Source organism: Nannospalax galili, unplaced genomic scaffold, assembly GCF_000622305.1.
Source record: "Nannospalax galili isolate Female #2095 unplaced genomic scaffold, S.galili_v1.0 scaffold383, whole genome shotgun sequence".
Classification (NCBI taxonomy): domain Eukaryota; kingdom Metazoa; phylum Chordata; class Mammalia; order Rodentia; family Spalacidae; genus Nannospalax; species Nannospalax galili.
In genome coordinates, this window is record NW_008351346.1 from 2,604,797 (window position 1) to 2,618,141 (window position 13,345).

Consider the following 13,345-nt stretch of genomic DNA (forward strand, 5'->3'; position numbering starts at 1 on the left):
TAACTCATTTGTAAACCTAAAAATGTACAGCCAGTTTTGAAAGAGATGTACCCTAGCTCAGAAAAATGTTATTGAATAGGTTAATGCGGTTGTAATGAAATGCTTCTTCTAATTAAAAATAAATAAATAAATAAATTTTTTAAAACAAGCTTGGGTATATTAATAACAATGAAATTTTAGAGACCTCCAAATCAGAACAAGGACCTAAGAGGGAATCACAAGGAGAAAAAAAGTTTAAGACCCAGACAAATGTAATAAATCCACCATTAGTTAGTAAGTTGATATGTTTTATTTAGGTATTTACATTTATGAAAATGACTTTATATGATTATTGAAAGAAGCCATACTTGAGTTATGCTCTTATAGTAAACTATGCCTATGGCTAAGCCCAGTGGCTCAAATCCTGCCACCAGAGTCACTAGCAGAACACTGACTCTGAGATCAGGTCTCTAGGGAACACTCCAAGTTTCTTTGAGCGACCTGTAGGTCCAAACCTCTCAGAAAGTAATATTATTCTTTAATGTTTCATTGTTTTCTTCAAAAAGTGTTTGAGCAAACTGTGTATAAAGCATTGACCATGGAGAGTCCCTGGTTACAGGAAGCTAATATTCTAGATATTAGCTAATATTCAAAGTGCCTTATGAAAGAGTACAGTGCTCTGCATGAACGTAAACTTTCATGCAGCTGTTAGTTTAGTAAATACAATATTTATGACAAGTCGAACACTGACAGCCAAAGACATGATGTAACAACTACCTGAGAGAGATGGGGGGAGGGGTGTGGAGTGGGGTGTTATCACTTCTTGTTTTGACAGAATATCTGAGAGAAACAACTTAACAGAAGATCTTTATTTTGGCTCACAATTTCAGCGGGACTGGTCCAGCACTACCAGGAATTCATGATAGAGTGGCTCAGTCAGCATTGGTAGAGCTTGTAATACAGCTTTGCTTACATCTTGATGGATCAGGAAGCAGAGGCTAGACCAGAGATGGAGATAGGGTATAACCTTCAAGGCTTACTGCTAATGCCCTACCAACGAAACCTCACCCCTTAAAGGTTCCACAACCTCCTGAAAAGAAGCCGCCATCTAGGGAGCAAGTGTTCAAACATATGAGCCTGTAGAGAATATTTTAGATTCAAACCATAGCTGGGAGAAAGGGGTGATTTGGGAAGTGAGACAAGGGAGTGAAGAGGAGGGAGGAAGGGGGTAAATGAGAGAAGAGAAAAAAGGATAGGAAGGGGAGGATGAAAGGGGAAAGACTGGGGAGGGGAGGGGAGATGAGGGAGGAAAAAGGAGGAGAGGAGAGGAAAGGACATGACAGGAGAAGGAAGTGTTTGAATTCCAGATGCCTTTAGCCATGGTTACTTCTTGTGTCCCAAACAGCTGGCTGGGCAGATGGAGTGTGGCTGACTCATCCTGAAGGAGGGCACTTCAGGAAGGGAGGAAAAGCCACAGAGGGAGAGAACCCTCTTCAGTCCCTGAGTGTGGTTCTGGCATCTGTCCCTTGCCTCACACAGAGCTCACAAAGTGGCTTCAGCACCCAAACGCCATTTTACGAGCTGGAGATAAAGTATCCTTTTTTTTATAAGCCTGAGCAACCTCAGACAAAGACTCTGCAAAGAAAAAACAGGTAATTACTTGCCAAAATGGAGGTTTTAAGTTTACTCTCTATTAGAAGAGGAAAGAGGAGGAAGAAGACGGCCCTTGAGCATAGAAACTCCTATTACCCTGGGAGCAGAACCGCAAAGATGCACTTGACCAAGTGATTGGATCACCTGTGTAGCCTCAGTGAGTTTCTGTGTGTGATGGAGTGAATTGTATCTGGTAATCTCCAAAAACTTCCTATAATACAGTTAGCCCCTACTACCTCAGAATGTGGCCGGCAAGAAGGGGCCTCCAACAAAGTAATTAAATTAAAATGAGGCCATTGGGGAGGCCCTAGTCTAAGCTGATTAGTGTCTTTAGAAAAAAGGAAGGACACCAGTGGCAAATGTGCACAGAGAGAGGACCAGGTGAAGAGGCAGCAAGTTGTGGTTTCTACAAGCCAAGGAGAGAGGCCTTCCAGGGAACCAGTACTGACAGGACCTTGATCTTGGGTTTCCAGAATGGTGAGAAAATAGGTATCTATTATTTAAGCCATCCAGTCTGTGGTACCCCTATGGCAGCCTAGGAGGCTAACACTGTGGAAGGAGCTCCTCCCATGGTCTGAATGAAGTGTCCCAAGTTCACTGCTGCAGCACATGCCTGTCATGCCCTCACCACTCTGTTCCTCACCTCACGCAGCCATTACAAGAGCGTGGTACTTGAGCTTTTCCCACAATCCAGACACTCTATGCTGCCTTGTCATCTGTTACTTCATTGACTTGTTAATGCAAATGAGACTCAGAAGACATTACCTTGGCTAGGGATGTAGCTCAGTGGGTAGAATGTTCACCTACCATGCACAAAGCTCTCAGTTCAATCCATAGCACCACATAAAACCAGGTGTGGTAGTGCAGGCCTGTAATTCCAGCACTCTAGAGGGGGGGGCAGGGGAATCAAAAGTTCAAGATCATCCTTGGTTGCATGCAGAGTTTGAGGCCACAAAAAAAGATAATAACCTGTGTCCTTGAGGTCATTCACTTAGAACATGCAGCACCCTGACGAGAAGTGCAGGCCCTCTGAGTCCAGGCCCACGGCTCTTCTCCACACTCAAGCAGCTCCCTGGGAGTTGTTCAAGACCAGAAATGTTCAGGATATTTGGTATTCTCCATTCCAAAGTCAATTTAGTCCTCCCAGAAACACATCACTACGGTTGATATGCAAGCCCTATGACACAGAGATGGAAAATACATGTCCAGATCTAATTTTGTGTCTACTGGACCTTCCTGGTCAAATCCTTAGCTGACCACCCAACATGACTGAGAGGCGAATTAAGAGGCAAGCACAACCCAGATCTCTAACCAGAAAAGCACCTAAGGCATTCTTACTGCTCACTGAGAAATGGGCTACTTTGTTCCCCTCAGCTCAGCTCACTGAGGACAGTACTGTCTGGACCGCCTTGTCAATATCTATTTTTAATGCGATATACTTATAATTAGATTATTTATAACCTCCTCATGGGCATTTGCTTTCTTTCCAGAAACACAGAGGCATTTTAATAGATTGGCTAGAGCAGCAGAGAAACGACTAGAAACAGCTGTACCCAGTTGTCTGTGGAACCTGAGAAGCCTAACTACTCTTTGCTGGGGGCCTGCTATACTTAAGGAAGAAAGTGCACCCCTGGGCTTCACCTTGTGTTTCTACAAGAGATTCATCACTCCGGGGAGACACGGGGTGTTGAGGAGACTGGAGGGCTTAGTGTGTACTGAGGAAAACCTTCACTAGAAATCCCAATGATTAAATCAAGTTGACTAGTATTTATTGTCGACCTAGTACAAAGCACAGATTCCTTGTTAGAGATATGGGATTTAAAAAAAATAATATTGAAAAATTTGTTTGAAATTTCCTCTTAAATCCCTTTCTTTGCTGGAAGAAATCTTAGAGATCTATAGTCTGAGTCTCTGACTTTAGAGGTAAGGAACATGAAATCCAGACTTCATGGGGAAGTGATTTGCCCAAGGTCCTGGCAGACAGGGGACCAAGATCTTCCAGCCCACTGATCCAATGTTTCCAGTATATTCTGTAGGAGTCACTTTTATTGGTGTGTCAAGGCCAATTTTCACCACACTGTGAAAAGCATTCACACATCATGGGAAAAATCCATGAAAAATAGCCAAAAGTGATATGAGATGGAAAATAGATTTTTTTAAAAATTAAGTAGCAAAGATTCTAACTGAAAACACAAGGAAGCTTTTTTTTTTAATGTGTCTAGATGTATATGCATGTGAGTATGTGTGTTCACAGTGCATAGAGGTTCAGGAGCACATGTATGCACAGACTTGTGGGGGCCTGAATAAGAATGTCCCCCATAGGCTCCAAGTACTTCAACATTTTGTCCCCAGTTGGTGGTGCTGTTTTAGGAGGTCTTAGAAGGTGTGGCCATGCTAGAGAAAGCATATCACTGGGGGCTTAAAGAGTTCTTAAGCCTTGCTGGATCTCCAGTCACTCTCTTGTTTCCTGTACCTGCTTGAAGATGTGAGAGCTTATCTTCTGCTCCTCCTCCAGCCACCTCTGCCACCATGCCTCCCCACCGCAATAGATCCTTGCCCCTTGGAACCGTAAGCTTAAATAAATTCTTCCTTGTATAAGTTCCTTTGGTCAGTGTTTCTATCACAGCAACAGAAAAGTAACTAATACAGGGCCCAAGGTTGATGTCAGGTGGCTTCGTTGATTACTGGCCACCATATTCTGAGGCAGGGTCTCTCCTTGAACCCAGAAATTACCATTTCTGCCAGTCCACTAGTCAGTTTGTTCCAGGGATCTCCTGTCTGCCTCCTGCATGCTTGCCCTGAAAGCACTTTACATGCTAAGTCATCTCCCCAACTGCATGCTAAGCCATCTCCCCAACTCCCAAGTACTTTTTGACTGTAAGGGAAACAAAATATCAAAGTAAGCAAATCAAAGGAATGTTCACCTAGAAATTCTCAAGAACACAAATGATAAACACCTGCCTTTGTTAGAGGCTCACCTGCACGAAAACAGGAAGCTAGGGGGCTGGAAGGGTGGCTCAGAGGTTATGAGCATGATTAAAAGTTCAGTTCCCAGCACCCACATGGTAGCCAACAACCATCTGTAACTCCAGTTCCAGGGGTTCCGATGCCCTCTTGTGACTTCTTCAGGCATTGCATGACATGGGTGGACTTACATACATGCAGGCAATATACTCATATCCACAAAATTAAAATAATAAATAAAATATTTTTTAAAACAGGGAGCTAGGACAGATAATACCTTCATTTCACACAACTCTATCAAAATTCAGCTGATTCTATGAACTTTCAGGAGGCACAAGCCCAAGACAGTGTTATGTCAAGTGTATCTGCACTACTGATCTTAGAGTTTATATGAAATTTCCTCTTAAATTCCTTTCTCCACCTTCTTCTCATGTATTTTTAAAAGCCTTTGTCACAGGCCAGAATAGAACCCGTAATTTCTAACTATTGATCTTTTAGGATTAAAAAAAAATATGCCTTAAGTGACAAGCTGAAAGATTAGTGTTCCTACAGTAGCCAAAGGTCCAGGCCAGCAAAGATCAAGTACATGCAGAATAGGGCCACTGACAGACACCACAGGTGTAGACATTAAAGTCCTCTGGACCAAAGCAGCAGCACCAAGCGCAGCAGGACTCTAACCACAAGCAGAAAGGACATTTGCCCTCCACCCATTCATATCATCTCCTACACTGGGATTGCTTGAAGCTAGATACATATCTAAGACAGAGTAAGGTCAGAAGCTTGATGACCAAAGGGTTAGAGATGCCAGAATAACCTTGAACTGAATGAGGCCTTCCCTGGAAACTTCCCTTGCCTTGAGAACCCATATTAACACCCGACTGTCACCTTGGAGAAATCCAGAATGAAAGCTTTAAGCACGAAAGGGGCTTTCAAGCACAATCATGGGGAACTCTCTGTGTATAAGAAATGAACAGCAAGAGATGTCCAGGCTATCAAGGAATCTATTCCTGCTGTTTTGCAGTATCTTTTACAATATCCCTTTAGAAGGCAATTCTGCAATGTCTCTAAGTAAATGCCAACAGCCAACTGTGTCCCTCACTCAGACCCTCCTCAGCCCTCCTCTGCTGCTTCCCAGACTCAAGTCTCTGATTCCCACTGAGGTCAAGCAATGGCCAAATATCTACTGCTGGAGAATATGCCTCTGACATATTATTCCCACCTCACAAAAAAAAAAAAAAAAAAAAAAAAAACAAACAAACAAAAAAAAAACCTAGAGCTAGCCAAGCAGCCTGAAACCATTGCCCTGTTTAGAATGAATCCCATATTTGTCAAATATAGGAGTTGCGGACTCTTACATCTAAGCCCAAGGTCAAGTCAAGAACAAAAGGACACACATTATGCAGAGACAAAGCCTTCTTATGTTGTTGGACACTTGCCTCCTCCTTTGTTTTAGTTTAACCCGTGTTCAAAGATTTTAGCAAAAGCACCAGATGTTGAAAGAGTAAAGCTAACTTAACTGGAAACCCCAGGTGTTAAATCCATTGGACTTAGGCTTCCCCAGACCTGTTGGGAAACTCACAAGAAAATAAGTCTCTGTTGTAAGGAGTTATAAAGTCAGTTCATTTCACTGGACCCTAGGCTCATCTTGAAACCCCACATCCTGTTGATATCATTTTTGAGCCAGAAGAAAGCAGAGAATTTAGACTTGATGGATTTTCCTTCCCTCCCTGCCTGGACTGGGTTGAGAGTCTGCTTAAAATAGCCCCAAAGGTGGAAAAAAATCAAGAAAAAAACCTATTGGTTCTACCTCCTTTTCCCCATCTTCTAAATGAATGAATATGTAGGAATACACACACATACACACACACACACACACACACACACACACACATACTCAGGGTGAAATTACACAATCAAATCTGCTTTAAAAGCTACTCAGGTGGGGGGACTGTTGATTTTTGAAAATGGTGTGTAATGACATCCAAGTAGTCTATTAATTTAAAGAAATCCTGTTTCTTTAGTTCTTTTAAAATACATTTTGAATAAAATGCATTGACTTCACTTTGAAACTGTTTTAAAGCTGCATATGTTAATGTTTTAATAAATCAAGCATGTGTTTAATGATGTAACATGGAAAAAAAAGAAAAAGCCATATGGAAACCTAGCAATATAGAAACTTCTTAAAGTATATACATATACGTTACAAAAAGAGATTAAAAGGAGTTACCTTATAACAGGGGGACATTACCCCTTCTAGACATCATAGACTAACAAAACAAAGCTTCACTGCTCGGAATGGACTCCCTTTCTAGAAGCTATTGACCAGGGGTCCCATAGACTCTCAAATCATACTGTCATTACCCACTAGAACTTGAAGGTAAGGCTCTATTGCTGAACATACTACATACATGAGCTGTAGAACAAACAAGGAGAAAGCCAGCTGGTGTTGACTCCAGGGCTTCATCTCTACTGGCCAGCCTTTATAGGGCTAGAAGGTGCTGTGCATGCTACTAGAACGAAAAAATAATCATCAAGCTTACCTAGCTGTGAATCTTATGAACTACAACAACTGGCCTGGCAAGATAGACTCACTGGTACAATAGTGGCACAAGTATGAAGGGAATAATCAACCACTTTCTAATTGGATTTAAGGTATACTTCATAGGCTGGAGCCTGTGCCTGACATTAATATCCAGTTTAGGAAACTGTAGCATACAGGGCATAGGGGAGAGTCTAATACTAATTTTCTACTAAATACTTATAGTATTAAATGATTCCTGATGGCTTACTAATGCATCTATATTACCTATAGGCTTACTAATTACCTATAGACTAATGCATCTTTCAATTCTCACCAGAGAAGCTTCCTTACGTAGCACATGATAATTAACACAGAAACCCATAACTGGCCCATGTGTAGAGAACAACAGGGTGCAGAGTTGTTATCTCTGAATAGGACACCTATATCAAACTTTGGCCTCCCAAAGGTCAGGGATCATTGAGGAAGGGGGGGTGGAAAGACTATAAGAGCCAGAGGAGGTGGATGCCCAGAAGGAAACAGAGTTTTCCAGACAGCTGATCAGTTACTCATATGAACACACAGCAATGGTGACAGCATGCACAGTCCCATGCAAGTTCAAACCAGACAAAATCCCAGCATAGACATGGGGAAATACGAAACACCAACGCACCTAAGGAGCTTTTGGCAACCAATGAGTGCTGGGAGGGGAAGAGACAGTCTCTTTCAAAGATGGGGCTTTTGGTAGGTTAACCAGCTCCGGTGAATGGAACCACACTGAAGAACATTTGGCAACACGAATTAGACCCTATAGACCTTATTATATAGACTATAGTACATTAAATTGGGATGGAGGCAGTAAGGGGAGGTGCAGATTGAGGAGGGGATCTAAATACCATCAAATTATGTTGTACAAAAATCTCAAAACTTCAATTTAAAAAAAAAAAAAAAACATTTTTAACCTACCAATGGGCCAGTGAGATGGCTCAGGAATTTAAACCACTTACCTCGCCAGAACAATCATTTTCCAATGATTTGTCATTTTGCCAAAATGACAAATACAAAGGAAAAGAGGTGAGCCCTCTGCTCTGTGTTCTCTAGGCCTTTAAGAAAGCATGGAGTTGATCTTTTGGTCACAAGTGAAATCTTTAAGAAGGATGACGTTGTAGACATGAAGGGAATGGGTACTGTTCCAAAGGAATGCATCTAAGCCAGGAGTGATGGTTCATGCTTTTAATCCCAGCACTCAGAGGCAGAGGCAGGCAGATCTCTGTGAGATCAAGGCCAGTCTGGTCTAGATAGTGAGTTCCAAGCCAGCTGGGGCTACAGGGAGACCCTGTCACAAAAAAAAAGAATCCCCCATAAATGTTACCATGGTGAAACTGGAAGTCTCTACAATATCACCCAGCATACTGTTGGCATTGCCACGAACAAGCAAGTTAAAGGCAAGATTCTCTTGCCAAGAGAGTTAATTTGTATTGAGTGTATTAAGCATGTTAAGAGCCGAGACAGCTTCCTGAAAAGGGTGAAGGAAAATAAGGGAAAAAAAAGGAAGCTGGGGCTGAAGAGATGGCTCTCAATGGTTTCAGTGGTTAAGAGCACTGGCTGCTCTTGCAGAGGGCCCAGGTTCGATTCCTAGCATCCACATGGTGGCTAACAACCATCCATAACATTAGTTCCAGGGGATCTGACATCCTCTTCTGAGCGCCACAGGCATTGCATGACACAGGTGCACTTACATACGTGTAGGCAATATACTCATACACATAAAATAAAAAATAACAAATAAAAATTTTTTTGGTTTTGGTTTTTGTTTTGTATTTTTGAGACAAGGTCTCCCTGTAGCCCCAGCGGACCTGGAACTCACTAAGTAAACCAGGCTGGCCTTGAACTCACAGAGATCCACCTGCCTCTGCCTCCCAAGTGCTGGGATTAAAAGCATGTGCCACCACACCCGGCCCCAAATAAAATATTTTTAAAAAAGACAAAAAGGAAGCTAAAGAGAAAGAAACCTGGTTCAACTGAAGCTGCAGACCACCCAGAGAATTAACAGAAAGCAGCCCAAGCTGCTGGAGCCCATTTCCTAGGAATTCAGGGCTTAACGTACAAAAACAGAAGTCCTAGACTGTAAAAAGTGGTTTTCCTAAAATTTAAAAAAAAAAAATCACTTGCCATGTAGACCTGACAACCTGACCTTGACCCCCAGATCTCACACTGAAGGGAGAAAACCAACTTCTCTGACTTCCACACTGGCGCCTCAGCACACATGTGCCTGCATTCACATCTCCACACAATAATAATAATAATAAATGGAAATTTAAAAATAATAAATGATAAAAATAAAGCTACTGAGTTAATTTCAAGAGATTCTAGAAGAATGACTCTGCATGCCCTGTGAAAGTACAACCATTTATCCCTTGTGCTCACTTGAACCTCCGTGAAACCTGATTTTTGAGGGCAGAGATGCTGTCAGTATTTGGGGACCCCTGATACTCAACCTATGTGTACACATGACACTCACTTGATAAATGTGTTTTCAAGTGAATGAGAAGCTGTCCCTTATTTAGGAGACCACTCCTCACTGCAAGAAGCAGCAGCTTTCCTCTCCCGAAGCTCTACTGTAGCATCTTCCCCACAGTGCCTATGGCCCATCTCTATAGCTAGGAAAATGGAACAGAAATTCCCCAAACTGCAATAGACTATTATGTGTCCAGTTAATGTCAGAGCTAAATTCTTATTTGCTTATAGTTAGACATTGCTAAACCTTTTCTCTTTGTTATAATTTTATCATTAATTAAAAGTATTCTTTAAAATGTAAGGTTAGTGCTGGAGAGATGGTTCAACAGTTAAGAATCCTTGCTGTTCTTTCAGAGGACACAGGTTCAACTCCCAGCACCCACATGGTGGCTAACAACTGGCAGTAATTCCACCTCCAGGGAATCTGACAGCCTCTTCTGGTCTCTGTGGACACTGTACACATATGGTGCAGTTATATACATGCAGGCAAAATACTCATACACATAAAAAATAACACTCACAGAGAGAGAGAGAGAGAGAGAGAGAGAGAGAGAGAGAGAGAAAAAACAAGTAAATTTACAAAGTGCCTTTAGGAAATGGACTTTAAAGCAGTGATCTAATCACCAGTGGTGCTCAGGCAATTTTCTAAAGGTATGTGTTATACTCAGGAGCAGAGGTATGCAACTCACCACCCTTTGTTGCCCCCACCCCATTTTCTGTTCTAGCCTATGTGGAAAAAAAACCTCCAACTTTAAGATTTATGAATTGGCTATTTCTGGAACTTTCCTTTTGGTATTTCTGGATAATAGTGTGCCAAGGGTGATGGAAGCCAGGGAAAGCAAAATCATGTTATCAAAGGCTCTATGCTAATGCTTCATGCCAGAATTAGGGTCTCTCGACCACTTCTAGTTTCCGTTTATCCACTCCCCAAGTGTAGGTTCTATGGCTTGTAGCTCACCTGGAGCCCACTTCTGCATTACTTAAGATTCTTGATCACACGAGGCAGGAACTCAACCAGAATGTTCTTAGGCAAAACGAGATCCCTTGGAGCCGGCTGCTTCCTTCTAGATGGAGTTCACTACTTTTGCCTCGCTGGCTCCCCTCTGGTGGGGACCACTCCTTCCTTTCAGGCCTGGGAATTGCTAGCTTTACGTGTGACTGGCTGGCCTAGACGCTGTGCCTTTTCTGGCTGTTTCCCCAAGCCCTACACACTTCACCATAAAGAGACCCCTTAAGAAATGCCACTCTTTTCTGCACCTTCAGTGTGCCGTCTCTTTCCTGCTGGGACACAGATGTATCGAATTTGTACTCTTTCTGGCCCTAAGTAAACCAACAGTGATGTTTCCAGGACATGTTTTTAGTCACTGATTTCTTTGCATGGGGTGGTCTTCAGTAAATATTTGATTAAATAATAAAACCATATTGTCAGTAGTAAAGCTGACCTCAGTCTCTTCTAAGATAATTTTCCTTGAAGTTTCAAGTGTTTGTGTTAGGACAAGCAATATCTTGGGAAATAGGATCTCAATATAATTGACAGGCTATTCCTTCCTAGATCTATTCGCCACATCAGTTCCATAACAAAAAAATATTATGCCTAAGGTACTTTTGTAGTAATCCCTCAATCCATCCCCCCAAAATCTGACTTAATAAGTGTAGAGTGGATCCCAGCCATTTTTTACAGCTCCCCAGGCAATTCTAAAGGGTGCCTGGGGTTACAAATTATCATTCTTGACATTACCCACCTTCTCCTTCCCAGGGATGATAAATCTCTGTCTTGGTCATAATGAGGTTTGCAATGGTGAAGGAAAAAAGGGTAAGGATTACTGGGAGAAAAGATACCCAGGGAAGTGCTTCAAAACATTTTCCCTCTTAAACATAAATGTGTTGAATAAATGAAATGAAATTGCTGTAACACTAAGATCACAATGAAAAGTTCCAAGCTCCAGCCCTGGTTTATCTGGCAATGGTTCTCAGTAAGGATTCTCAGCCAGGCTGCAGGTGAGACTCAGCTGGGGAACATTTAAAAATAGACTCCAGTGCCAGGGAGAAATACGCTTCTGAGCCTTGCCCAAGGCAAACTGTGGATTATGGTAGAGCTTTCATTGGTGTTATTGGTGTCATTGATGACAGAGTCTTAAGAGTCTTCCAAGCTATCAAGCGCTTCTGCAATTGCACCTGTTGGAATTCAACATCGGTTGAGAGGAAGTTTCAACACCGTGAGTATCCGAGCACCCCAAACTGGAGGCAGCTTCGCTGGGTGGGGTGGGGCAGGGGAATGCTGTTTTCCACCATCCACTGTGGCCTAGTGCAGCTGTGGGGCAAGGAAGATCCCTGGAACTCCATCACCAGTGGCGCATTGATCCGGGCTGTGCTGCCTGCATCCACGCCTCCATTCCTGGAAGACCCCAGCCAGCCAACCCCTAAGGAAGGAGCTACAGCTCCAGGTTATCCCAAGTACCAATAATACCACCGAGGAAGCCCTGGGAATTGTTCCCTCCTGGATGATCTACCTTCAAGAGAGGACTGACTTCTACATAGCTCTGAGACCCTCCAGAAGGTTCTGTGTGGAGATGGGATACCCCAGCAGCTTTATCATATGGGTCAGTTTTTATCTCTCAGGGCCCCCCAGACTCATACATGGAGCAAGGTCTCACTGCAGCTTCTTCGTGTGGCACCTTGATGAGTTTTTAAAGCCAGCTTTGAATGCCAAAAAATAGGAAAAAAGGGAGGGAGGGAGGGAAGAAGAAGGGAAGAAGGGAAAGATGGAAGGGGAAGGGGAAAGGAAGGGAAGGAAGGGTATTTTCTGGATCCTCCTCCAACCAATACTATCAGAGTTACTGGAATGGTGGCAATATTTTTATCTGAATCCAAGTTGAATCTAATGTGGACAAGACTGAGGATCATAAATCGTTCATTCTGGGCCTTTTTTTTCTTTTCCTTTTTTTTTTTTTTTTTTTTTTTAAGACAGGGTCTAGTTTAGGCTAGACTTGAACTCACCATCTTCTTCCCTCAGTCTCCCAAACCTTAAGATCACAGGCCTGTATTACTGCACATAACTGTGAATTGTGTAATGTATAAAATAACCTAAAGCATTTCTAAATGAATTCCAGTGAAGGAGCGAGTACAGGGCAGGGGGATTTCTGTTGCTGTAAATAAAGCATTGACCAACTTGGGAGTGGGCTTTTGGTTTACACGTCATGATTCCAGTCCATTATGTAGACCAGGCTGGCCTTGAACTCACAGAGATCCGCCCGCCTCTGCCTCCCCAGTGCTGGGACTAAAGGCCTGTGTGACCACTCCCAGCTCTGGGCTTTTTTTCTTAAACACAAGAGGATGTTCAAGTTTTTCATAAATATACCTGAACACCTTGAAAAATGTAATTAAATGGTACTGTTTGTAAGCCTGACCATGAATTTTAGTTGTAATGTGACAGGTATAGGGGGAGCTGGACAAAAAAGAGTGTGTTTTCATAGTGGGTTGCTGACTTCAATGCATTCATTTAGTGGGTAATCTGCATCTTGATGTGCCCTTTGCTGAAACTGTGACTCTTTTGGATACATGGGTCCCGGATGAAGCACGTTCTCTAAAGGACATTTCTCTGGTAGAAATGTGTACCAGTTAAAGCTTCATGAGGGTGTTTTCCATTCACAAAGTGATTCAGCATACTACATGAGGTTTCTGGAGAAAAACAGAAAGGCAGCATGCTGGGTCAGC

The 13,345-nt window shown here is 42.6% G+C and overlaps 1 pseudogene; it reads left to right on the forward strand.

Moving 5' to 3' along the window:
- Nucleotides 1-12,158, forward strand: part of LOC115066807 — a 73,335-nt pseudogene extending 61,177 nt beyond the window's left edge.
- The last annotated feature ends 1,187 nt before the right edge of the window (nucleotides 12,159-13,345 follow it).